The sequence below is a fragment of the Bos indicus x Bos taurus genome, chromosome 24 (genome assembly GCF_003369695.1).
Source record: "Bos indicus x Bos taurus breed Angus x Brahman F1 hybrid chromosome 24, Bos_hybrid_MaternalHap_v2.0, whole genome shotgun sequence".
NCBI lineage: Eukaryota > Metazoa > Chordata > Mammalia > Artiodactyla > Bovidae > Bos > Bos indicus x Bos taurus.
Window position 1 is genome coordinate 42,098,287 of NC_040099.1, and position 27,671 is coordinate 42,125,957.

Consider the following 27,671-nt stretch of genomic DNA (forward strand, 5'->3'; position numbering starts at 1 on the left):
AAGGACTGACGCCCCCTCTATGCCCTCTCCTGAGGACGCTTCCGTCAGGCAGACCGCTGGCCCGCGGAGTCCGGGGGTCCTCCTCGTCCTTGCGTCAAGATGTCACCCCTCTAGTACGTCACCATCAGCACGTAGTGTATTTGCCGGTTACAATCTGTGACATAAATGCCATCCTTTACTCAGCGGGCTGTGTCGAGTTCTCCCTCCGCTAGAAGTTCTTGGAGGCGTGCACACGTCCGGGAATCTCCTTGGCATGTCTCGTACGAGTTCCAGGACCTGACACACCACGTGCTCCTCTTCCCTGCCAGCTTGCACTCGTTACAGGGATGTTTTGCTGCCAAGGCTGGCACTGAAATTGTGACAGCAAGACCCTGAAGGTCCCGGCCCTTCTGCTAAAGCCGCGTCTCTCACGGTTTCGTTGTAGGAGGGAGATAGGAAGGTGGGCAAACGCTGCCCTACAAGCCGCCTGTGTGATGTGTGTACACAGCCGCACAGAACTTGAGCTGTAAGGACAGTGAGTCTACGGGGAGGGAGGCGAGAACGCAGGTCCACATGTGGGACCCTCACGTGGCCACACCGCCTTGCTGTCTGCTTAACGCATGTGCTGCGGACTGTGTGTTCATACGTGTGTTGGATGGAGGTGGTTTTTCTTGCATGTTTTGAAAATGGAGGAATGTAAACACTGGGGCTTCTCACTTTGGGGAAACGCGAGGCATGGACTTGGTTCCCACATGTGATTCACTTCCTGTTAGGAAGGCTCTGTCTTGCTTCTGGGTTGGTGGGACGAGTCCTGGACTCACCTGAGCTGGAGCCGGCTCAGGTCCTCATCTCGTGGGACTGGCGGTGACTCCTCCCCTGAGCTGGGCACTGGCGGGCGTGGGCCAAGGTACGATGACACCAGGTTGGGATTGAGTTGTGGGCGGTGGGATCCACGGGAATCTTATTCTCAGGGGACAAAAGATCCCTGAAGACACTTGACCTTTTTCAACAGGTGGTTGGGCCCAGACGGTCCAAAGCATCGTCAGCTGAAACACCCTTAAAGTCTGAGGAGCAATGGAAGCCACTTCTAGGAGGAACCGTTGTAGATCAGAGCTTACATAACTTCTCTCTGGAGCACCTTTTAACAGAGGAGAACTGGGAGGACTGGCCTTTCCAGGCTACTGTAATGAGCCAAGTCCTGGTCCAAGGCGTGGGTCTCCACGGGCCCCACTGTCTTTGAGAAGAAGATGGATGAAGCTGCAAAATTGGCTTTTGTTGTTGTTTAGTCACTAAGTTGTGTCCAACTCTTTGTGGCCCCAAGGGGTGTAGTCCGCCAGGCTGCTTTGTCCATGGGATTTCCCAGGCAAGAAGACTGCAGTGGGTTGCCGTTCCGGCCTCCAGGAGATCTTCCTGACCCAGGGATCGAACCCAGGTCTCCTGCATGGGCAGGTGAGTTCTTTACCGCTGAGTCACCAGGGAGTCCCCCATATTGGCTTCAGTTCAGTTCAGTCGCTCAGTCGTGTCCAACTCTCTGCAACCCCATGAATCGCAGCACGCCAGGCCTCCCTGTCCATCACCAACTCCCGGAGTTCACTCAGACTCACGTCCATCGAGTCGGTGATGCCATCCAGCCATCTCAGCCTCTGTCGTCCTCTTCTCCTCCTGCCCCCAATCCCTCCCAGCATCAGAGTCTTTTTCAGTGAGTCAACTCTTCGCATGAGGTGGCCAAAGTACTGGAGTTTCAGCTTCAGCATCATTCCTTCCAAAGAAATCCCAGGGCTGATCTCCTTGAGAATGGACTGGTTGGATCTCCTTGCAGTCCAAGGGACTCTCAAGAGTCTTCTCCAACACTACAGTTCAAAAGCATCAATTCTTCGGCGCTCAGCCTTCTTCACAGTCCCAACTCTCACATCCATACATGACCACAGGAAAAACCATAGCCTTGACTAGATGGACCTTTGTTGGCAAAGTAATGTCTCTGCTTTTGAATATGCTATCTAGGTTGGTCATAACTTTCCTTCCAAGGAGTAAGAGTCTTTTAATTTCATGGCTTCAATCACCATCTGCAGTGATTTTGGAGCCCCCCAAAATAAAGTCTGACACTGTTTCCACTGTTTCCCCATCTATTTCCCATGAAGTGGTGGGACCAGATGCCATGATCTTCGTTTTCTGAATGTTGAGCTTTAAGCCAACTTTTTCACTGTCCACTTTCACTTTCATCAAGAGGCTTTTTAGTTCCTCTTCACTTTCTGCCATAAGGGTGGTGTCATCTGCATATCTGAGGTTATTGATATTTCTCCTGGCAATCTTGATTCCAGCTTGTGTTTCTTCCAGTCCAGCGTTTCTCATGATGTACTCTGCATATAAGTTAAATAAGCAGGGTGACAATATACAGCCTTGACGTACTCCTTTTCCTATTTGGAACCAGTCTGTTGTTCCATGTCCAGTTCTAACTGTTGCTTTCTGACCTGCATACAGATTTCTCAAGAGGCAAGTCAGGTGGTCTGGTATTCCCATCTCTTTCAGAATTTTCCACAGTTTATTGTGATCCACACAGTTAAAGGCTTTGGCATAGTCAATAAAACAGAAATAGATGTTTTTCTGGAACTCTTTTGCTTTTTCCATGATCCAGCAGATGTTGGCAATTTGATCTCTGGTTCCTCTTCCTTTTCTAAAACCAGCTTGAACATCAGAAGTTCATGGTTCACGTGTTGCTGAAGCCTGGTTTGGAGAATTTTCAGCATTACTTTACTAGCATGTGAGATGAGTGCAATTGTGCGGTAGTTTGAGCATTCTTTGGCATTGCCTTTCTTTGGGATTGGAATGAAAACTGACCTTTTCCAGTCCTGTGGCCACTGCTGAGTTTTCCAAATTTTCTGGCATATTGAGTGCAGCACTTTCACAGCATCATCTTTCAGGATTTGGAGTAGCTCAACTGGAATTCTATCACCTCCACTAGCTTTGTTCGTAGTGATGCTTTCTAAGGCCCACTTGACTTCACATTCCAGGATGTCTGGCTCTAGGTCAGTGATCACACCATCGTGATTATCTGGGTTGTGAAGATCTTTTTTGTACAGTTCTTCTGTGTATTCTTGCCATCTCTTCTTAATATCTTCTGCTTCTGTTAGGTCCATACCATTTCTGTCCTTTATCGAGCCCATCTTTGCATGAAATGTTCCCTTGGTATCTCTAATTTTCTTGAGGAGATCTCTAGTCTTTCCCATTCTGTTGTTTTCCTCTATTTCTTTGCATTGATCGCTGAGGAAGGCTTTCTTATCTCTTCTTGCTTTACTGATGTTCAATTCAGTACAAATGAGAGCATGCTTTGGTCTTAGTCTCTCAGTACTGGATGTATTAAGTAATTTTCTGCTTTTGAAAATCTTGGTGTCAAGACAATATTCTACACTTATTACACACTGCATTAGTGGCTAGAAGCTTGTGGCCACGATATGGTTTCAGAGTTTAAGCATTTTGCAACCCAGGCTCTTTACAGCTGGCCTTTCAAGCAGTTAACTCAGATGACTGGCTATATATGTGGTGTTTAGTGTTACAGTTTCGAGTATGAAGCATGAGCTGGTTGGGAAGGGAGCATGTCAAAGGGTTTACTAGTCTGGGGCCTGGGCTGACGTGGCGGGTTTATGTTCTGAGTTTGGTCACATCCCTGGTTATGACCTGGGGTGTTTTTTCTCTGTGCCCCAATTTTTCTGCTCATAAGAGGGCATCCTATCCATGCCTGCTTCACTGAACATGAAGGGGGTGGGAAAGCAGAGCCTGGTGCCAAGCGGACGCTCAGCAGATGGAAGCAGGTGTTGTCCACCTACAAGGGAGGCAGAAAGTGGGCCGTTGTCTGATTATTCGGGTCAAGAATTAAAGTGCAATATTCAGAGAGGGGACTGGCTTGACATTTTGAAGTCGTGAACCAGATCTGCTGAATGCAGTGCCTGGTCGAATGCAAACACCTTTAACTGACCTGGCTTTGGAGAAGAGATGAGCCTGGGTTCGGGTTTCAGCTCCACTCTTGCACATGGCGCGACCTCCGCAAGGCCCCCTTAGCAGCCACACGCCTGCTGGTCACACTTCCCGTGCAATCCAGGGTGGGTGTGGTGAGGACTGCAGGGCACTTTAAAGAACCCAGCATAGTTTGGGGTACATAATAAGCATATTAAAATTGGCGTTTGTACTCTGTCCTTTGATCATGTATCAGAAAGATACAATAAGTATTTAGACGTTTCTAACAGCTGTGTAATGAAAGTGAGGACCTTGAGTTAGAAAATGTAAAGATACCTTAACATTTAGGGTTGTTCTCACAGTGTTACACATGATGCATTTTGGTTTTTTATTTCCTTTTTTTTTTTCTGAATATGAAGGTGACGCTGACTTTAGAAGCTTAGAAATTATAGAGATGCATATAGTAGAAAAGAATTCTGATACTTCTCCCCAGAGATGGCTAATCAGCAGCTTCTTGAATGCTGAGCTAAGTATCAAGTACGTAGAGTTAGTATAATATTTGACGTAAATATGCATTAATTACTGAAGTCCAATACTTTGGCCACCTGATGTGAAGAACCAACTCATTGGAAAAGACCCTGATGCCTAGAAGGATTGAAGGCAGAAGGAGAAGGGGAGGACAGAGGATGAGATGGTTGTATGGCATCACAGACTCAGTGGATGTGGGTTTGAGGAAACTCGAGGAGACCGTGAAGGACAGGGAAGTGTGATGTCCATTGAGCCCATGGGGTTGCAGAGTCAGACACAATTGAGCGACTGAACAACAACACATACAAGTCTAGTTCTGTGTGGTTGTACTGGGCTGCATTGGGGTCATCCTGGGGAGAGTTTTGGGTCCTGCTGAGGGCACCCCCAAAGCCCTTTCCCTGAGAGGCAGCAACGCATCCTCTTCCTGTCCACAGCTCATTAGCTATTGTGCTAAACCACTTGGTCTTAGAAAATTCTCCTTAAAATCTCAGCCTTAATATTGTAAGTGCTGTGAGATGTTTGAAATGAGAATCACCAGAATTCATTGGTTTCAAGTAACACCTGTGCTCGTAGGTTCTTTGAGGTTTTCTAAAACTAGGTCACTAACTAGTAGGTTTCCTAACCTCCAGAGCCTTGTCATTTGGCTTTGGCCGAGAGGCACGACTGGGTTTTAAAGCAAACAGGGATATTGGAAGTGTAGTGTGACCTCCATGGGGTACCTGGGGGATACTCACTGAGTTCTAGGTGTCCGTGGGGTTGGGCTTTGTTCCAGGGGATAGATGGGGCTAACGGCTTTCCAAGAAGATTTGGAAATTTTGTTTTAATTTGGCACCTTCAATCCTGTGTCCCTCAGACCCTTCCATTTTTTTTTTAAGTTAAATGATAACCACCTTTTTATTTTTAAAAATAGTAAACCAAAGGCTGTGTGTGTGTTTGGTGTGTGTGTGTGTGTTTTAGGGGGGTGTGTGTGTGTGTGGGTGTGTGTGTGTGTTCAGTCACTAAATTGTGTCCATGTCCAACTCTTTGAGACCCCATGGACTGAAGCACACCAGGCTTCCCTGTCCTTCATCATCTTCCAGAGTTTGCTCAGATTGATGTCCATTGAGTCAGCGATGCCATCCAACCATCTCATCCTCTGTTGCCCTCTTCTCCTTTTGCCTTCAATCTTTACCAGGATGTTGGTCTTTCCCAAAGGCTGGCAAGCTCACAAATGAATTGTTGTCAAACTTAATTCCACCAGGTGGCAGTGCAGTCTCAAGTCTTGAGGGGGACGGGCAACCCAGGCGAGCTGGTTTATCATCTCAAACCAGAATTTTATGTTTATTATGCAAAGTGTCATTACCAAATGAAGGAAGCGTTTGTCTTGATTCTAAGGATAGATACGAAACTTCTCCCCTCTCCTTCAGAAGATAACATAGCTGATGTAAAGTTTGTTTTTCCATTATAAAATTGGGATAATTATAGCAATAATGTGGGTAAATGCTAGTGATGTCTTTAATGAAAAGATGCTATAGAATATACCTTTAATTTCATTACTGACTTACATTGTAAGCTTTAACTTTTTACAATATCTGATAATTGCGTAAGGCGTTATGTGCTTTTCTATCTGATTCTTGATGAGCAGCTTTTTAAGTTAACAATTGAAGTGGTTGAATTCTGGGTTGCATGTGCACACCCTGCCCACCTGGCTAATGTGTAAGAGGCCTGTGTACTGACTTTCAGGTTGAACCTTGGAGAGGGAAGAGGAAAGCTTCAACACGGGCTTGAAAGCAACAGAAATTTAAAAAGTAAATCTCCTAAGCAGAGACATCACTTTGCTGACAAAGGTCTGTATAGTCAAAGCTATGGTTTTTCCAGTAGTCATGTAGAATGTGACAGCTGGACCATAAAGGAGGCTGAGTGCTTAAGAACTGATGCTTTTGAACTGTGGTACTGGAGAGACTCTTGAGAGTCCCTTGGACTACAAGAAGATCAAACCAGTCAATCCTAAAGGAAATCAACCTGAATATTCATTGGAAGGACTGATGCTAAAGCTGAAGCTCTAATGCTTTGTCACCTGATGGAAAGAACCGACTCATTGGAAAAGACTCTGATTCTAGGAAAAATTGAATGTAGGAGGAGAAGGGGGTGACAGAGGATGAGATGGTTGGATGGCATCACTGACTCAATAGACATGAGTTTGAATAAGCTCTGAGATGGTGAAGGACAGGGAAGCCTGTGTTGCAGTCCATGGGTTCGCAAGGAGTCAGACACAACTGAAGTGACTTAGTTTGCACACACATCTTCACAGCAGAGTGTTTCCTGAAAGTCTCAGTCTATGACAGTGATGCTCCTGGCTAGAGATGCCTGTGGTGCTCACATCGATCATCCCACCTGCAGCAGCCCCTACAGACATCTCCCTGACCAGGGTCCAAGGATGTGGCTGGATCAGGCCTTGTGGGTCTTATGACTGCAGAATGCACCTCAGCAACAAGCACCAGGAAAGTTTGGAAAAAAGAAGATTTATGACTCAGCAGTCCTGGCGGACGTGCAGCACACCCTGACCACATACTGTGGTCAAGGTTGAAGGAGGGAAGGAGTGAGGACCAGGGGCTCGCCCTTTATTAGGGTCCTGGGTGGGGTGCTCTGTGTTTTGTAGGTTATTTCAATTATTGGCAAATTGAAAGCATAAGGGTAGGAACTGGGGTGCAGGCAGAGAGGAGTGGGTCACTCGACGGGTCAGCTATCTGGGTCACCCAGGGCCTTCTGAAAGGGGACCTTCCTGGGTGGCCGGCTCCTCACCGAGTTGTGTAGCTGTTGTCTTTGAAGAGGGTGCCTCCACAGTCACAAGCTGATGGTCAGGAACTTACTGTCCTGGCGGGGGAGCTGCCAGGATCCTGACCTCATCTGTGCAAACCCTCCACCTGGGCAGATGCGCAGAGGGGACGATGCCTCTGGGTGAGGAGCTCTGGTCCCATGGCCAGTCTGGAAGTGAATGGCAGTGTCTCCCCTGCGATGAAGGGGGCATCTTCCCCTCTGCCTGGCACAGTGCACGAGGACGAAGGGAATGATTGGCCTGCTCCACGAGCAGCTCCTTCTGAAGCTGCCAGCCTTGAAGCGAAAGGAGAGGGCGGGGGCCGCTGGGACCGTCTGCTTCTCGTTAGGCTATGCAGAGAGTGAGGCATGGGTGGAGTTCATTATCGCCAGTATATGGTTTATCCTAAGGATGAATAAATACACTTCCTCGACCTACCTCAATGGAAAGGAATGATGCCTCAGGACACTTATCAATTAAAAAAAATCTGATTTTAACTTTTGGGGAACAGTTTTAGATTTATTCCTTTGCATACCATTTCTAATGATGTTCTTTGACTTCTAAGAAGACATTTTTGATTGACCGTAAAGAATAAAACAATCTTTGTGGTGTCCAAACCATGTTCCACAAATTCAGCCTGGAAGCATCTGTAAAAAGGAAACAAACCAACCAAAAGATGCCACACAGACTTTCAGAGACTAGAATGTAACCTTAAAGAAAATGTCGACTGCAAAGCAGGCATTCCATTGAGTTTTGATGTAGTTTGGATGGTGTACTTCCTGTGAAACTGGCTTAGCTGTAAAGGCCCACCTGCCTTTTCTCCACATCACTCCCTTCCTTCTGCATCCACAGACCCTGCCATTGTTTGGGGTGGCATTTGCCAGGTAAAAACATTGACACTGCTTGTTGGGGGGAGATCCCGTGATATGAGCAGTCAGAAGCAAGTGGGAGACTGCTGGAAGCTACTAGGACATTTCATTTTCTTATTTTTGCTTATGTCATTGTTTCCTTGATACTGTTCTCCAGATTGAAACGTGAACTTGGTTGGCTTTGGGACCAAAGTGGTCGTCTTGGGACCATGAAGTAAAGACTGAGGATCATAGACCTTTTCTCCTGCCAGCCTTCCCACCCCTCACAATTGACCAAAGGTGTCCATTCTACTTCCAAAACCAGGCAGAGAGGAACTGGGAAACCTAACTGCCACTGGCAGGGTCTGCTGCTTCCCAGTAGATTCTGCTGTGTTGGAATGGTGTTCCTGAGCGCTGATGTGTCCTAGCCTGCCCTTGCTACAGCCTGTCTTTTAAATAATTTATCTGAAAATGTCATCATTTCATCTGTATCCTGGGACGATATTTTTGCTGGGTGTACCATCTAGGTTTGCAGTTATTTTCTTTCAGTCCTTTAAAAACATGCTTCCATTGTCGTTGGCTCCCACTGGTCCTGTAAGAAGTCAGCTTATCAGTCTATTTATTACTCCTTTAAAGGAATTTGCCTTCTGGTTCAGGTTGTTTGGGACTCTCTGTGCTTCCTGGACGTGCATGTCTCTTTTCTTCAGTAGGTTAGGAATGTTTTCAGCTATTATTTCTCCCACTGGGTTTTCTTTTCCTTTATCTTTCTCTTCTCCCTCTGGGACCCTTATATGGCAATGTTTGTAAGCCTGATGTTGTCTCTTAAACTGTCTTCTTTTTTTTTGCTGGTTCTGATGGGAGTGATTTCTACCAGACTGTCTTCCAGATCCCCAGTCTATTCTTCTGTATCATCTAATTTGCTCCTGATTTCCTCTAGTATATTTTTAAAATTTTAGTTATTGTATTCTTCAGCTCTGATTCAGTTCTTTTTAATATTTTATCTCTTTGTTGAAGTTCTCAATGTGTTCCTCCATTCTTCTGAGTTCAGTGAGTAATTTTATTGCTGTTACTTTTTAATATTTATTTTTATTTATTTGACTGCACTGGATCTTAATCACAGCTTGTGGGATTTAGTTACCTGACCAGGGACTGAAACCTGGCCCCCCACATTGGGAGCGTGGAGTCCCAGCCTCTCAACCACCAGGGAAGTCCCTACTCTTGACCCTTTACCTGGAAGATTGCTTATTTCTGTTTTGTTCTTTTCCTGAAGTTTTGTCTTGTTCTTTTGTTTGGGACATATTCCCTTGTCTCCTCATTGTGCCTAACTGTCCAAAACATATGGACATTGGTGTTTTGCAAAAGCTCCTTGTGATTTTAATGAATACTGAGATTGAGATTTTCCCAGCATAAAATATGATAAAGGTAATACTAAAAGGGAAAACAACAGCCTAATCTCACACGTGGATATAGCTGCAATAATAAAATATTAATATATAAAAGTCAACCATCATAAAAATTTCACTAAATAGACTTTATTGCAGCAACACATGAATGAGTCCCCCACAGAAAAGTTATGAGCATAATTTATTACTTTGCATTTCCTATGGAGAAAACCCATAAGAATCTTTCAATACATGTTGAAAATTTAACAACCAAATAAAAACTTTTTAATACGAATGGAAAGAAATTACTGAGATGTAATAAAATCTGTTTGGTAGATATTATACTTCCTACCAATACCTGGTTTCTGTCTGCTTCCAGCCATCCTGGTCGGGCGCCTTGAAGCTCTATGGGTGGAGTCGTGGTGCGGGTGGGGAGGTGAGAAGCCTGTGTGTTCTTCCTTACTCAGTGATCCAGGAAGCTTTGTGTTGTGGTGGCAGAGTCATGGGATCGAGACATGTTTTTCCATGGGGAACAGGGTGCCTGGGGTTTATCCAGACCCAGTGTGTGAATCCACTGAGATTTTGGAGTTGTTTGTTACCACAGAGAAGATAACCTCTTTTGACCAGAGGTTTTGGGAAAAGTTTGCCTGCAAAGGGCCCAGATAGTAAATATTTCAGATATTACAGGACACGTGTGGTCTCTGTCACAACTACTCAACACATCCGTTGTAGCAAAGAGCCACCACAGATAATACGTAGTTGAGGGAGCATGCCCTGTTCCAGTAAAACTTAATTTATGAAAGAAGGCAGCAGTTGAAACATAAAACATTCAGCCTTTCTTTCTGGGTCTGACTTTACTCACAGAAGACCCTCCTGGTCCTTCCGTGTTGCTGCAAATGGCAACGTTTCTCTCTTCTCCGTGGCTGAGAGTAGTCCAGCGCGTGTGTGTGTTTGTATTCACACACCCAGTTATCGGTTGGTGGACACTGAGGTTATTGGCTATTGTCAATAATGCTGCTGTGAGCGTTGGAGTGCAGGCACCTTTTCTGGTTAGTGTTTTCATTTTCTTTGAATACAAACCCAGGAGTGGAATTGTAGGTCATATGCTCGTTCTGTTTTTAATGTTTTGAGGAACCTCCATACCGTTTTCCACAGTGGCTGCATCAATTTACATTCCCACCACCGCTGTGTCAGGGTTCCCTTTTCGCCACACCCTCGCCAGAGTTTATTACTGTCTCTTTGGTGGTAGTCTCCTGACAGGTATGAGGTGATATATCATTGTGGTTTTGATTTTCATTTCACAAGCCTGTTGACCATTTTTTGTATGTCTTCTTTGGGGAAATGTCTATTCTTCTGCTCATTTGAAAATTGAATTGTTTGCTCTTTTCATCGACTCAATGGAAAAAAGTTTGAGCAAACTCTGGGAGCTGATGAAGGACAGGGAAGCTGGCATGTTGCAGTCCATGGAGTTACAAAGAGTCAGATACGGCTGAGTGACTGAACAACAATATGAAAATATATATGCATATATAGAGATACATATGTCCATGCACATATATTTGGCCACACCTCGTGGCCTGTGGGATCTCGGTTCCCTAACCCTGGTTGAGCCCGGCCTGCAGCAGTGAAGGCTCTGAATCCTGGCCACTAGGCCGCCAGGGAGCTCCCTGTTTGTTCGCTTTCCAGTTGTTTGAGTTTTTAAATATTTTTTGGATATTAACCCCTTATCATATATATGATGTGCAGACATTTTCTCTTATTCCATAGGTTGCCTTTTCTTTTTGTTGATGGCTTTCTTTGCTGTGCAGAAGCTTTTTAGTTTGACCCCACGTGATCATTTTTGCGTGTTTTAGATGAGCACAGGGGCTCTCGCAGTCAGTTGGTTAACAGGGGAGCTCGGCAGTTGGGTGTGCAGACTGCCCTCTGCACGCATCCAGTTAGGTGGGGGCACAGCACATGAACATAGGAGCTTGGACGTCATGAGCGACAGGAACGAAATAAGGAACCTTGTTCTGGCTCCGCCGTGGCTGCTGGAGGAGGGCAGGCAGGGAGGCTGCAGCTGATGCCTGCCTGCTGACCTCAAGGGCCAGACTGCTGCTGGCTTTGCCTAACCATGATGGTCAATGAACCTGCCTCCTATAGAGTCTGCAGGAGCTCTCCTAAGAAGCATGCAGAATACATACCCAGATGATTTTGTGAAAAAACTAATTAGGTTGTTTGGTACAAAAGCTGCACATGTCAAGAGTTTGTGAAGCTTCTGAGGTCCCAGAGAATCAGGCTTCCTGGTGTCATTATCGAGCACCATCAGTTTTCATTTTTTCCTGAGGGGCAGTGGTGCTGAATTAAAATCCATCAATCACCTCAACTCATCGGGATGTGCAGAGCTTAGACTGTGGGCTCCACACCAGGCTTAGAACCTGGACAACAGGAGCTATGTATGACACAGTCCTGACCTCTGAGGAGTTGAGAGCCCATGCTTTAAGGAAGAAGTCCAAGTTTCTTATGTGGGCTTTCACGTCCCGGCCCCGCCTCCTTCTGCCCTCTCTTCTCTGGGGCAGATTTTTACTTTTTCAACAAATAAAATGTGGGGCGGTCTGAATCTCCCTGTGTCCACGGAATTGGGCCCACCGTGTCCTTGTGCTGTCTGGGGGTCTTGGGGATGTCACCGTTCTCCTGGAGAGCTGGTGGCAAGTTCCTTATGGTTGGCAAGACCTCCAGGGTCGTCCTGGTTTTCTTGTCATCTTCACCTCTCAACTGAGAAAGCAGGAGGGGAGGAGGGGGTGGAGGCTTCAATATTTGAAAGCACCAAACTCAACAGAATTTATGTGGACACTGTAATTATTACTAGGCTGAATTAATGAACTCTGTCCTCTCCTTTTTTGGCTGGAAGAACATAAAAATCCCAATGAAAGGAAACAGATGTCTTTGCTCTGAGCATTTCCAAAGGAAACTGCAGTTAAAAACTGAGACACCACAGAAAGGCCTGCCGAATAACAGAGATGCTCCAGTAGTGTTTCTGCTCCCTAGCTGCGTGTGAGCGGAGTGGGTGCCTCTGGCCAGCACAGCCCCCACATAAGAGGAACCACACCAACAGCATCTTGGAAACATTTGGGGAAAAGCTTGAGTCGTGCTTCTTGCTGCACTCTGTTTTCCTTTCAACCAAAAGCGGAGTCAAAGAAGTCGGTCCCCAGGAGAACTCGTGGGCTGGTAACGAAACGTGATTTATGAGCCAGGAGGAGCAAAGACCGCCTGCGTGGAGGGTGATCCTCTGTGCTCAGTCTCTAGGCCCTGGGGTAGCCGGCGAGCGCTCGGGGTCACCCCTCAGTGGACAAGACCCCACATCCCCAGCGGGAAGGGCCTTCGCCCAGGGTCACTGCTGTTAGGGAATTCGAGGCCAGCCCTCCTGCTGGACTCTGTGTCCAGGGTGTGACCCTGGCTGGTGGCTTGGGTGCACTGGGGAAGCCCCCTTTCTCCATGCAGGCTGGAAGGACAAATTTCTTTTCTCTCCAAGCACGGAGGTCAGTGCACGCTGTTCCTCTTAGAGTCTGCTTTCCTGCAAAACATCAGAGTGCAGAGTTCTGTCCAGGTTTTCAAAGAGGCCCAGGACTCATCTTGTGTCTCTCCATCTTTGCCTTCTTCATCCTCCCTTCTCTTCCTTTCCTTCTACCAGTGCTGTTCAGAGACTGAGACTCAAGGAAAACAAGAAGGAAGCTGGCACACCCCACTACTGTGGTGGGGCCCCAGAGGTGGCACTGGTGCTTGCTGTGGGCGGAGTCTGCTGGGGGCACCCAGCCCTGGGTGCCAGGTAGGCGGCATGGCGGGCCAGGTGGGAGAGCACTGGTTTGCTTGGCTCTCTGGCAGCCCTTCTGGGACCAGGAGGCTCAACTTCGCTGGGCCCCTCTGCTGGCCCCAGCCCCCGGCTGTGTTCCACGGGCCGAAGAGAGGGAAAGGCCCTGTGGCTCTCGACATCAGAACATTTGCTTTAATAGATGCCTTCATCCCTTGAGGCCACTGGACCCTGCAGGGCTCGAATGAATCACCGGCTAAAATGGATAGGGCATCAAGTGTCCAGAGGAGATGAGGGCTGGGCTTCAGGTCAGCTCAAACATTCTTGCTCTCCTGTTGGATCTTGTTTGTTGGATGTTCTCTGGCAACTTTCGAAGGATGTGGGTGGGTGTGCCCTAATTTTGATTTGTGGTTTAGCTGTCTACTTCTAAATTAAAATGCCCAGCAAACAAAAGGCCTGGCTCTTGGGTCCAGGAAGTGAATTGTAGAAGCTTGGGGAGGGGTGATGGGAGCCAGTGCGCACAGGCTGAGACGGGCTGAGATGGGCTGGGACGGGCTGCAAGCTGGTTGAGGATGAAGCTAATCCTCAGTCCTGGAAGGTCGTGCCTGCAGGGAATCTGAGCTGCCACTGCGCTAATAGAAGGGCAATGTTGAAGGCACGAGGGCTCATCCCACTCAGGCTTTGCTGGGCCACCGAGCAGTGCGACTGGTCCTGCAAGGGGCGCCTCTCTCCACATCAGGGGCACATCGGATGGGGAGCTTTGCCAAGAGGAGAGCTGGGGCCTCGTGGGCCCGCACCCATGCTGTATGAGAAATGGGGGAGGGGACACACACCTGACTAAGAGAGCTGACGAGCCCCTGGACGGCGTAGGCGCTGTTCCCATGAGGCTGGGCCAGGACACGCTGTGGGGGAGCGGGGCTCAGCATGAAGGGACCCTCCAGTCGAGCCCCTAGGGGGCGAGGGCCCCCTGATGGGGAGATTGCATACCTACCTGTGGTGCGAGGGTCACAAAAAAGGTTGAAATAAGTGACTTTAAAGTCTTCTCCAGCTGGGAGACTTTTATGATTTTCAAATGGACAAATCTGTATTCTTCATGAGTTTGAGTGAAATTTGGTAAGTGTGTCAGGAGGAGTCAAGCTCCTGGGTGACCCGTAAGAGCCACTGGGAACAACTGGAGCAGGACTTGGCTCCATCTGTGCCCAGAGCCCACACCCTGTATGACCCTGGATTCTCCCTGTGGTTTGATGCCCTGGAGGCATGCCTGCCTTGGCGACCCTGTCCACGCCCCTGTCCATGTCAAGCGTGTCCCTGGGAGCGGATGGTTAATTGTCCATGACTTTTGCTGATCATCAAGAAGTTGGCAGGGACCACAGAACACAGGATTCGTTTCCCTCCTCTGATGCTGCCGTGCAAACCCATGCGTGTTCTGGGAGAGGCTGAGCCAGCCCTCTGTCCGGGCTGACAACGAGGAGACAGGTCCAGGCCACCTCCAAGGAACCCAACACACAGGAGCAAAGTGACAGCCCAGTCATTCCAAGTTTCCGATCTGGGGCCAGAACTCAGGCTTTCAAACCCTGAAGGCAAGTCCTCCTGCTTTTGCTTCTTCAAGAGAAACGGAGGGTCAGTGCCAGTCACCCTGGTGGGCCCCAGGGCAACCAGTTAGAAATGTCCCTGAAGGCCGTGTGTTAAGGCCATGTTTCTGAAGGTCCCCAGAGAAGAAGGGGTGACAGGGAAACTATAGATCACCACCCCCACCCCACCTTCCCCCACCTGCTTAAAACAGGTCTCCGGGCCGCTTGGAGGGAAAGAGTATCAGACACCCAGGGGCCTCCTCACACCACCCCGCAGCTGCTCTGAGGATCATGGCGCCCACACTCCTGAGGCTGGATGTCAGCTGCCTCACTGGGTCCCACTGGGCTCTTGGTGGGCACTGGGACGCCCAAAGGATGCTGTTCTGGTCTGAGGGTGAAGACGACATATGAGCCTGCTTGGTACTTGCCTTTCTTATCGTTCACCATCCCCTTGGGGTGGGCAGGACCTTCTAGAAAGGCTCTGAGACTCTGGCTGGTGTGGATGAGCTGCCAACTAAGGGACAACAGGTGTCTGAAGACTCTCAGTGGGGGTCACTCTCCAGGCTGACATTTGAGACCAGGGTTCCCAGCTGGGTCACTGTCCCGGGGCATGGCTGGCCGGTGAGGGAGACACAGACGTGAAAACAGGGGCATGACCCAAGTGAGCTGAGGGCAGTGTGTGTGCTGTGTGTGCATGAATGTGCGCATGTGTGTGGTGGGGCAGACAAGGAGGGGCTGAGGGAGAAATAATTGATGAACTTGGGGAGAAGTTGAGCTGGACTTATTCTGACCGCGTGTAGCCCTAGAGCGGTCATGTTATAAATCATTTTCTTATGAGGAATTCACTTCCTGAGCTTTGCACAACTTCCCAAGCCTGGCCTGTGCATGAGAACAGAACCTAGAAATCCAAGAAAATGATGGTTTATGCAAATGTGGTTTGAGACCACAGCGGGTGATCCTGCCAGCTTGGGGGAGTGGGGGCTGGATGGGCTTTGGCTCTTGCTCCCAGAGCCTCCAAGGCAGAACTTCCAAGAGCACTGGTGACCACAGGGCCTTGAACACTGGACTGAAAAGGGAATTAAAAGGAATTGGGGCCTGGGGCTGTTCCCTGGGTTGGAGCATCAGTATGGCCACTGTTCCTCAAAACTGGGGTGTCCAAAGCCCACATAGTGCTCTCTCTGGTCCCATCTGCAAGCACATCGTGGTTCTGACACGCGTGGGCACACACTGTGTGCTCGGAAATCGTGACTGATTTAACTCATGAAAAATGAAGTCCTCGAACAAACGAATTGCTCTGGTCCTGAGTCAACAAGAAAGGTTCTTTCTTGAGTGGTGTCTTTTTCCTTCTGCCCCTTGGCTGCTCTATGGCTGCTCTGTGTCATCCGGAGCTTTCTTTGGGGAGGTTCTGTGATGTCTCAGCCCATGGAGGGTGCAGCTCAGAGCCTCCCGCACGTCCTGCCCAGGTTAGAGTAAAGTTGACCTGGGTGGATACCTAATCGACCATCTGTTAAGGTGTAGCAGGCAAATGGAGGGAGAGGCTCTGAGACTCTTCTGAGTGAGGTTCTGAGATGTGTCATTGCATCTAAGGCACTGCAGTGATCACGCTGCGGAGATTAAAATGAGTTTCACCAGCACCATACGAGTGGGTCTGCTAACCCCGGAGGTCTGAGGGCCCGGGGTCCCCTTTGTGCTGCTCTGCAGCTCAGACCACATTTGCCTGTCTCCTGGGCACTGCTCTCGGATGGCGGGGTGCACCCAGGGTTCTCACCTCCCCCCCACCAGCAGCAGGATGGCAGGTGCAGAGCAGACCCGTCCTGGGTGAATGATGACTGCCCCTCGGGGGGCCGGCAAACCCCTACTGCCACATGACCCCGTGTGCAGTGCCCTCCCTGAGGTTTCCCTGGGTAGAGGCCGCACAAGGACCATCTCCAGGGCTAGGCTGCAGCTTCCAGTGCCTGGCGCTCCATAGTCACCATAGCTCTTCCTCCCAAACTCTGCAGGGAGGCCTTGGTTTCCATGGACAACCCTTTGGAAGTTGTGGCACGTGGGCGCAGTGGTTACGGCTCCCGGGTTCCAGAGCACAGGCTCAGTAGTTGCAGCTTGAGGGCTTAGTTACTCCACAGTATGTGGGATCTTCCCGAACCAGGGATCACACCTGCATCTCCTGCATTGGCAGGTGGATTCTTAACCACTGAGGTACCAGGGAGGTCCGTGCATAGTATCTTGCACACACTGGACACCAAGTCAAGGAAAGCTGTGCTTCTTCTGCACTGAAAACTGAGGGGCGAGGCTGGCTTGTGTATTTCATTTCTGTTCGCTTTAGGATTTAAAATTCCTCTTGACAGTGTACAACAGAGACCAGTGGGATAAGCACTTACCTCCTGACTGGGTATTTAGAAGTCATCAACTGGCTGAGCAGACAGAGCCCACCCTGAGCTCTCACCATGGTGGTGGTTTAGTCACTAAGTCGTGTCCGACTCTCTTTGAGACACCATGGACTGTAGCCTGCCAGGCTCCTCTGTCAATGGGATTCTCCAGGCAAGAATACTGGAGTGGGTTCCCATTTCCTTGATGGATGTATCGCCATTTCCAGGATCCAGGGGATCTTTCTGACCCAGGAATCCTGGTTTCCTGCACTGCAAGCAGATTTTTTACCGACTGGAGCTACGAGGGAAGCCCTACTCTAAAGGCAAGCCCTTTCTTTTAAGAGAACAAACAGTGTTCTGGGCTCATGTGTTATGGCTGGAAAGAGCCACAATAGGAAACCAAGGAAACGGCAGGCTGGATGGTTTGCATCAAAACCGCTGGGCATTTTACAAAGCATCTCAATGGAGCTAATTATAACCCCAGCATCATTCTGCCCATTCCTGGTCTTCAGAAGGCAAAGCAGGCACTGACGTCATGCGCTCCCTTGTTTGTTTAGCTGGTTTCTGAGGCACGGAGGATTTATCCCACCGAATCTGTGAACCACAAGCCCAGCCTGTGATGCCTGCTTGCAGTGGGCAGGGCTGGTGCTGCTGGCCAGGTGCTCGAGGCCCGTGGAAAACACTCTGCAGTGCACCATGCACATCATTCTCTCTGGGCGTTGGGCTACCTTGGCATGATGGATTCTAAACTCCATGAGACCAATGCAGTGGGAATTTCCCAGCCTCTAGGACTTGTGTTCCTGGCCTGTTCTCTCTGTGACTTTGAATCCACGTGGTGAAGATGCCAAACCCCCTCCAGAGCTTTATGGCCAGCAAAACACTCTTACACTCGGTGGTCTATTTGTCCTCAGGACAATCTGTGGGGTGGCCAGGACAGTGTGATCAGATGCAGGGTGATTAAGTGTTCTTTGGTAGCAAGCAACACAAACCAGTTTTGGCTAACTTCAGCCAAAAAAAAAAAAAAAAAAAAAGAATTTATTGGGAGGCTATAGAGGGGTTTTATTTATAAACTTTCTTATTCTGCAAATTATTTTGCATCCATTTATAAACATGGGACAGTGCAGAAGAAAAAGCAGTCGAGGGAGGCAGAATGAATGGAAAATAGAGGATGGAGTTCGGGCTACTGAAGCCAGGAAAGGGTCCACATCTGTCCCCTTGATGGGAGAGTCCGAGGCAGCAGCCCTCGGCGGGCATGGACAACGGGAGGGTGGCATTGTGTTCTGGGCTCTGCTGGCGAGGCTCTTGTCCAGCTCTCTGTAGTTTTTTCAGAAAAGAGAAATACCCCCGGCTCTATGCTTATTGCCTCGAGCCACCTCCTTTTCTTTGTCTACTCCCCCGACCTGGCTGAGAGCAGCCTCGCCGTGGCTTCAGCACCTTTCCTGAGCTCCGGCCTCCAGTTTCAGACTCCTCTCTGGATGCTCCCACCTCCAGGCCCTGCACACGCTCATCCTTATTACGTCTACAACAGAAAGGATCGTGTTTCTCCATCTGTATTTTTCTAGCTGGCACATGAACACATGACATTTCCCATCTGGAACGCCTCAGGCCCTTTCTCTTCTGTTTGGGGAATGACTATTGACCTTTTAAGTCCTGTTCAAAGGTCACCATCTCTGAGGCTCCTGCCAAGTCCTCAGGATAGAGTGGTCGCCGCCTCCTCGGTGTCCTGGCATCTGGCCCCTGGTGGTCACTGAGCCCATGGGCTACTGCCACCCTCTGTGTGTCTTGTTCTAGGGTTTGCTTTGACCAACATGTACACCGGGATCAGTGCAGCTTTGTCTGTGGGAATTCCTCCATAAATGCTCCCTGATGAAGAAGGCTGGGGTAGCCGAGGTAGACCCATTCCTGATTGCCAGGAAGACAGTCGGATCACTGCGTGCGAAGATGCGAGCGCTCGGCCCAGCGATGAAGAGAGACCCTGGAACTTCTCACCTGGTAGGTCAGGGCCTCTGCAGGAGAAAGACGCAAAGAACTTCTGCAGAGGTGACAGTAACAAAAGCATGGTACGGTTTTTGGTTTCTGATCTCTGGGAAGAGCTACAGAAACAGAGATTATGCTATGAAACAGCAGTCAGAAACATCCGTCTGGCTGTGGAGTCAGAAGCTTTTGCCTGGCTGTGATAAAAAGTTTGCCTGCTGCTGATTTAATGCAAGACTGTCTTCACCTCTAAAACATCCCAGAAATACTTGAAAGTGGCTGTGTTCTGGGAGATTCCTCCAGGCAAGATCTCCTTGAGCTTGGGAGACACTAGGGCTTAGTTAAGTCTGGCATCGATAGATAAGTCTGTCAAGGAAAAACTGAGAACTTGATGTGAATGATTAGATGTTTCTTTGAAGCTTGCCCTTCTTATGATAATGAGCTATAGTTAGTTACATGCTTGCATCTCAAGAGGATGTGGCCAAAGATGAAAAAAGTCCCTGAAATAAAAGTATCTAAAGGCCGAGTCATCTTGAAAATATCAACTATGACTTAAAATATTTAAGATGTCTCACAGTGTTTATGATGTATTTTAGACTTTTGGATGGGCAAAGGGCCCAAGATGAGCAAATAAGGCCATTAAGACTTTTGCAGTGTGGAATGAAAAGATGGGAAAGGGTGATATTATACAGTTGATGCGATCATAAGATGCTTCAATCAGCCTAATGCTCAACCTAGAGACCAGAAGGGAAGTTCAGGCTGATCACATGTTTCAGTGTACTGAGTGAAGTAACCTTTTGTAGAATATGAATTCCTATAAATACACAGAAGACTAACTCAGCCGGGAACTGAAGTGTGGGACGCTGGGGTGGGCAGTCCCGTCCTTCTGCATCATTACTCCTCCTCTGCAGCCAGCGAGCCTTTCCAGTCACTCCTCTGTCGCAGAACCTCAGTGCAGAGAGGCAGATGGGTTTGCTGACTGGCTTGATTTCCTGTCTCAGATTGCCTGGAGAATCCCATGGACAGAGGAGCCTGGTGGGCTATAGTCCACGGAGTTGCAAAGAGTCGGACATAACTCAACAACATGTCTTAATGACTAAACGACAAACAACATATTGTGGTTAATTTTCTAAGTTGTCTCAAATGTTCATGGCTTTGTGTGCATGTGTTCTTTTTCCTACTTACCTACCCACCTGCCTTCCTACTTAACTACCTGCCAACCTACTTATTTACCTACCTATCTTCTTATTCACCTACTCACTGTCTTCCTAACCATGTATATGGTACCCCAGAGGTGCTTAGTTGAATTAAAGGAAGAACATGATGAGATTGCTGTGCGGTGCTGTGCTCACTTGTTTCAGTCGTGTCTGACTCTTTGCGACCCTACAGACTGTAGCCCACCAGGCTCTGTCCATGGGATTCTCCAGGCAAGAATACTGGAGTGGGTTGCCATGCCCTCCTCCAGGGGATCTTCCCAACCCAGGAATCGAACCTACGTCTCTTACACCTCCTGCATTGGCAGCCAGCTTCTTTACCACCAGCACCACCTGGGAAGCCCTATCCACGCCAGCACCTCCAGGTAATTCCAACAGGTCTCCCTGGGGCATGGGGGCTGCTGCTTTGTTTGTCTTCCAGTGAAGAAAGATAACATGACGGGATGCATGGCAGAGGCCTTTGGAAACAAATGTGGGTGTTCTCGCTCTTATCTAGAGGGAAATGCCAGCTCCACAGTGTAATCAGCTTAGAATACAAATCAGATAGTCACAGGCATGCCTGAGCCCTTCTACGAGATTAAGACAAATCAAGGTCAAAGAGAATGAGTAACAGACATTCGGGAGATGCTGAGGCCTTAAAAGTGCTTTTCATCTCTGACTTTGAAAAAATTATCAGCTGGGATGAGAGAAGTGGCCACTCCCAAGGCAGCTAGTGCCCTTGTCCTAAGGTGACCGCTTGAGCAGAAGGAGCCCTGGGAGCGGCCACCTCCAGCCGGAGGTTCTGAACTCGCTTGGCTTCCCTTGTCAGGACAGGCCCGTCACGCGTCACTACATGATCGTGCTGCTGGGGGACAGACTCAGGGGCGGGCATTTCAGGGCGTGAGTCCTGTTAAGGTGGGGATGCTGGCGTGGGGAGAGGGCTACCAGATTTAGAAACAAAGAAACAAACTCCCCAAACCAATAAAGACAAACAAAACTCTCCCAGACCAAATGCCCAGATACATTGATTTCAGATGAATGATGAGAAGTTTTTAGGATAAGTATATCCCATGAAACATTTGAGATGTGCTTAAACCAAAGCATTGTTGGTTGTGAACCTGAGCTCCACTCCTGTGGGTGTCTGCATCCCATCTGGTGGCCCTGTTTGGTGGGGAGCAGGGCAGACTCGGTCTGTGAAAGAGCCCCACACTGCCAGGCACATCTCTCGCCACACCCTGGCAGGTAGGACCGTGTGTATCTCTGTCTTCCTCATGAAGCTCAGTTCCTGGCAGGGCCTGCCCACCGTGGGAGGGCAGCACCAGTCCCGGCCTCCTGCTCTCCTTCACGGGGAGCTTCCTGGGGAGAAGCAATCAAAGGACCAAGCCTTGGCTGCATGGTGTGCGGTTGTGAGCTAGGCCTGTGGCCTATCCAGGCATGGCTGACCATCTAAAGGGATGTGGACAGCTCAGGGGCAGGTGGGGGCCTGCACTCCAGGGCTCTGCTGTCGGCCGCCTGGGGGCAGCAGAGAGCAACGGATGCCTGGCCTCTGAGTGAGAGGTGGGGTGCCCTCAGGCCTCTGAGTGAGGGGTGGGGTGTCCCCACCCTGACCCCATGGGTGCCTGGATGGTTCCAGGCAGCAGGGCAGGCCTGTGAGCCTCTGAAGGACTCAGAGAGCTGGGGGGGTCTAGTGGACGAATGCAGAGCCCTGGGCCCACGATGGGGGCATCTCTGCTTTGACCTGACCCCCTTGGCGCAGAGGAGCCGGACAGTGCTACCCAGTGTCCAGTGGATGCTACGGGCCCAGGGGGGCCTCTGGGGAACCTGGATGGTATGTGTGAGGGGGGCAGGGGTGGCCCCATGCAGGGGAAGGAGAGGGGGGAGAGGGGAGAGGGCGGTCCTGGACTCGGCAGGTTTATAGGGTTGAATCCTGAACTTTGATAACTTTAGGAAATGATGCATTTTATGGACAAGTTAGGGGATACGCATAAGCAAAGGAAGACGGAAGGAAAGTCCATCCAGGCCCTTTTCTCGTCATGACCACAGCTGTGGCTGGAATCACTAGTCTCAGACTTCCTCTGTGGACTCAACTTGTTTTATTTTTACAAAACTTCAGTCACTCCACCCGTGCTGTTAAGCTCCCCGGCGTTTCCTCAGGACTACGGGATGAGCGTTTTCCACGGAAGTGACACCGAAGATGACTTTCACGGCTGCACCCAATTGCACTGTTTCCACGGAAGTGACACCGAAGATGACTTTCACGGCTGCACCCAATTGCACTGTCACTGTGCTGGTTTGTGTCACCCCTTGCTGCTATACCCTGCCTTCTCCGGTGTCTGGATGGAGCGGGTTTCCCGGGGACTGGGTTTCCTGGAGACCAGGTAGGGGCTTTTTCTGGGGGAGGGGCTGGCAGAGAAGGAGGTCTGGACGCCACGTGGCCACCATAGGCAGAGAGGATCCTACAGCCAGACCTGGGGTCATGGTAAGCTTCCGCTCAGCTCCGTGCCTTTAGCTCTGTGGGGCTTGTTCACCTGAACGTGCCCTACAAGCTTAAAGTATGAATTCACGTCCCCACTCAGAGGAACATCTGATGGGGACTCAGGAGGGAAAAGCTGTGCGTCTGCTGGCCTGGCGGGAGGATGCAGACGTGGAGGAAGAGATAAGGTTACACGCCCCAGGCCCCACCGCCGGCGTGTGGAGCCTTTGATAATCAGCTCCAGCATCTCTTTCATGTCACTGAGCACAGAATGAGGCTCCATCAAAGAGCCTCCTTCAGAGAAGAAACTGGAACAGGCTGGACGGCGGAGCAGCGCTGGGAGGGGCAGGGCTGGGCGGTCAGCACTGGGTCCCAGGCCTCCATGTGGCTTTGGCAGCTGTGCTGGCTGTCCTGGGGTCTCCTTGGGTCCCCCTCCGCTCCCTCCAGAGCCTGGCAACCTTGGCCTTGGAATCCTGGGTTCCCGGGAGCTTGTCAGGCTGAGCCCTGGAGTGGCCGCAGTGCATCAGCTACACAGCCTCTCTGTTTTTTCTCCCCAATCCCGACTTTTTCTTCGCGTTAATCTGCTCTGAGATACGTGTCCGTTTTCGGAGACACTTGAGTGTCCAACAAAAACAGGCGGAAGAATATTCCTCTATTTGCCCGCCTTTAGGAATCCCGAGGGCCTGCGGTGACTCACGGGGCTCTTGGCTGGAGCCTCCCAGCGCCCAGGGACCCTGGGGTCCACTCAGTGCCCAGGGCATGTGATTTGACTCTCAGGTCACCCACGGGAACTTTGATCCTCTCCCTGCCAGTCGCCTCCTGACCTGCAGTGTCACCAGCATTTGTTGGTCTTCAGTGAGTTTTCCTTTCCCTATAAATGTTTACATTTTGACATGATGTAAAGTGAAGAAAGTCCTGCTGAGAATTCCCGCCTGAGATGAACATACGTGATGAATGAGCACATGTAATGTATGAACACATGTGACGTGCTTTAAACACATGATGTGCTTTAAACATGTGAAACCCAGGAGTGAGCCACCAGGAAGCCTCCAGCCGCTTCCCTGGAAGGCAGTTAAACAGGGTGGACAGTCCTTGTTAAAATTCCTGCCCATGGTTTAGAAATGAGCAAAAACGCTTGGCATGAAGGCTCATGATCACTGGGAGGGAGGTTCATGGCCATTTGGCGGTGTTTCAGGACGGTAGGTTCTGACTTCTCTCTTGACGATGCCACCGCAGTTCCAGCCTCTGTCGTCACATCTCGCTGGTCTCATTCACTCTTTCACTTCTCACTGAATGGCGACACCCGGGCAGGAAGCCATCCTAGAAAGGGTGGGAGTGGCTGTGGGCTGGGCCAGGCCATGGACAAGCCGCACCTCCTGCGCCATCTGCCCTGCGTGCTCGATCAGTCTAGACCCGTGCTTGTCATTGGGAAGGAGGGGCTGACCTTTCTTTCCACTGAAGCTTGAGAGTCAGAAGAAGCTGCTTGGAAAGCACATTCGGGGCTGCTGAGGATTTTGTCAGCTATGATCCACACCTTAGAGTCCAGGGTTACAAATCGGACACATATTGAACATAGCCTGGCCTTCAGCTATCATAGGGTCAACCGCTTGACCGAGTGGCTAACCTGGACTGCCGTTTCCAAGCCAGCCAGCTCCAGCCACCTGACGCCAGGCAGGTTTCTGACCTCGGTTTGTCCCCTCGGGGCCAGTCCTGGGCAGCGGCTTCCCTGTTGACCTGGCTCCTCTTTCCCACACTGACTGTTGGGTGCCAAGCTGGGCACTGGTCCTTGCCCCGGCCCTGCTTCATCTGTGGGTGTTCCCGAGCCTTGAGTGAGAGGCCCGTACTATGTGGGTAGGAAGAAGTCTGCACCCGGGGGTGGAGAGCGGTCTCCCCATTACCTCTTCCTCTTTTTCCTCCTCCTCCCTCCACACACAGGTCTTTCTCAAGGTTCTGTCTTCATCCTTGTTAATATTAAAATATATATATACTTCCCATGTCAATCCTGTGACTGTAACAGTTCCCTTTTATGCATAGTTGTCCTGCAGGAGCTTTAGGACGATCCACGTTTTATTTCACCTTCGTACCCCCATGGTGCTTAGCATAGTGCCTAGTACATGGTTGGTGCTCAATGAACATCCATTAAATATGCTAATACACGATGGGAAAAGATGACATAGAAATGAAGTTTGCCAGGAGTATGAGCTCCATCTTGGCTGGTGGTTTTCCCTAAAAGGGCTGTGACGCTCCAAGGTATCCAGTTCCTGGCCTGGGAATCACGATTTTTCTCAGGATCCAGGCATGTAAAGGGTTGGGCAGTGAGAATGGGAGTGGGCTGTGCTCATTTATTGAACATTTTATTGAAATTAAATATTCATTGTTTCCCCAACCATGAATGGAACCAATGTCATTAAAAAAAAAAAATCCTACCAAGGAGGAGAACAAAATCTCTAATTCTAAACCCCAGTGTATCAGTTTGAAACCAAACCTGTGTGTTTTAATTAATTGAACTAGGAAAAAAAAAAGCATTAAAACATTTTAAATTCAAAATATTTTAATTTCGAATGGTTTAGTTGTTAGGGTCCATGCAAAAGCACATTCTCTGTGCTGGGTGTAGTCCTCCTTGGTCGAATTCAACAAGTGTTTATTAAGAGCAGGACATTTATATGTAGGTAGCATGTAAACATGGTTCGGGAACCCAGGATGCTCAAGGCACTGAAGACGTTTTGCTTGGTTTCCTGGAAGCCCAGAGGGTAAGAGATGTTATAAGTGGGAAAGAGATAAAAGAGAACATCCCTACGAGTGCTAGCAATGATACCGGGCCTGACTTCCCCTGCTCAGTCTGCTGGGGACTCTGAAAGTCTGCTGGGGACTCTGAGAGGTCGGGCGTCCGCTCTGGCTGTGGACCTGACGAGTCGAGTGGCCGGGGGACAGGCTGTGGGCAGCCTTCGCCGTGCGCCTCTCTGACCCTGCCGGGGGTGTTGTCCTGTTTGACTGGACCAGGGACCGGTGTCTCTGGCTCCCATGGGAAGACGTCCAGGCCGAGCCCTCCTGGAAACAGACTGGGAGAATTTGCCAGATTCCTCCAGGAAAGCCAAGAAGTCCTAGTTGATTTCATGGTCATTTCCACACCGTTTATCAAAGATTCTCTGCTTCAGTGTAAAGCTCCCAAATATGGTATTTTCACGAGCCAGGATGGAATGTGGCCAAGTGGCTGAGCATGTAAATGTTTACCAAATAAGCAAATACATTTGGGGACGTGTTTCTGAAGTAGCACCAGCGCAGCAGCTGTGGGCGTTAACTCTCAGAGGAAGGCCATTTTCTGGATTCTTCCCAGCAGGGCCTGAGGAAGTTTATCAACCTACAGATTTTTTAAGGTCCACAGAGCCTGTGGAGGACAGTCTGCGTTTCCCGAGAAAGGTGACGTTTTGTGTGCCAAGAGGCTGTGGTGACCGCTTTCTGAGCTGAGAGTTGTGGCAGAGAGAGACGTGGTGAAGGAGAATCCAGAGGCATCAGTCAGACTGGGGCTCATCTGAGTCTGAGCTTGGGTGCACTCTGTGACTTCCTGCAAGTAACTCGCCCTCTCTGAGCGCCATTGCCTTCTCTATAAACAGGGCAAGCAGTCCGTGTTCTGTGGGGGTGTTGAGGGTCGGGGGTGATGAGTATAGATGTCTAGTCAGACCGTGCACTCATTAATACTAGTTTTCCTTTCTTCTGAATTATTGTAGGGTTCTCCCCAGCATCACATTCTGCCCCACCAGGACATTTTTTGCAGCCCTAGAGGCAATGACGTTGAATCCACTTGTTCCTCATCTGTGGATACTAAAAACATCAAAATGTTATTCCAGGAGATGGTTTGATGTTCAGAAATCCTAAAGTGGCAGGACTCGGAGAGCGTCTGACAGCTGGAGTTCAAGGCCATGTGGGTCACTGCTGTCCAGGCCCTGTCCATTTAGACAGACCCCGAAGACAACCCGTCTGTATAATAGTAAAGAATGACATGTGATTGCATTTTTTTTGCTCTCCGGTATGATCACAAATATCTTCTCATTTAATCATCAAAACAACCCTGTGTGAGCATGTGTATGTGTGTGTGTGTGTGTGTGTGTCTGTTTGGTGATGACATCGTTATCTGACTTCACAGATAGGTAAACTGAGTCTCAGAGGGATCAAGCAACTTATCCAAAGGCAAAACCCCCCACTTTTGACAAAAGTGAGTTTCAGACTGTATTTTCTGTCCCCACACCTGGAGCGTGCCAGTCTCATGGGATCTGGACACCAGAAGTTGTTAAGCGTGATCCATTTCTCCCTTTGGCTTAATTTTGCTTGGTTTTCTCTGGAGACCCCCACAGAGGTCTCAGGACTGAGGCAGATCTTGGGGACTCACTGAGCACTGAACAAAGTTACTGAGGGTCATGCTCAGAGCAAATTTTTCACGCTGAGTGATTTGAAAGAAAAGCAACCTGGCAAGAATCAGAGTTCAGGACACGGGGGACTTTTAGAGGTTGTTTTGTTTGGGCAGGCATTCCTTAGTTCATTCAGCAATTTTTATAGGTCCTGCCATGCAGCAGGCACCATGTGAGGTGCTGGAGGGCCATTGTCAGCTGTGATGGGCGGTGGCCTTTTTAAGGGGTGCAATGTCAGCCCTTCATCCATTGCTCTAAGCTCACAGGTGGAAAATGGGCTCAGCGATGGGAAATCGAGGGCTAGGTGGCTGGTCACTGATGGCCCATCCTTGGCCCTACAACTCTCGACTTCAATCCATTGCCCATGTGGTCACCAACTCAGAGGAGAACAGGCAACCAACACCCCTCTTCTCTCTACATCAGCA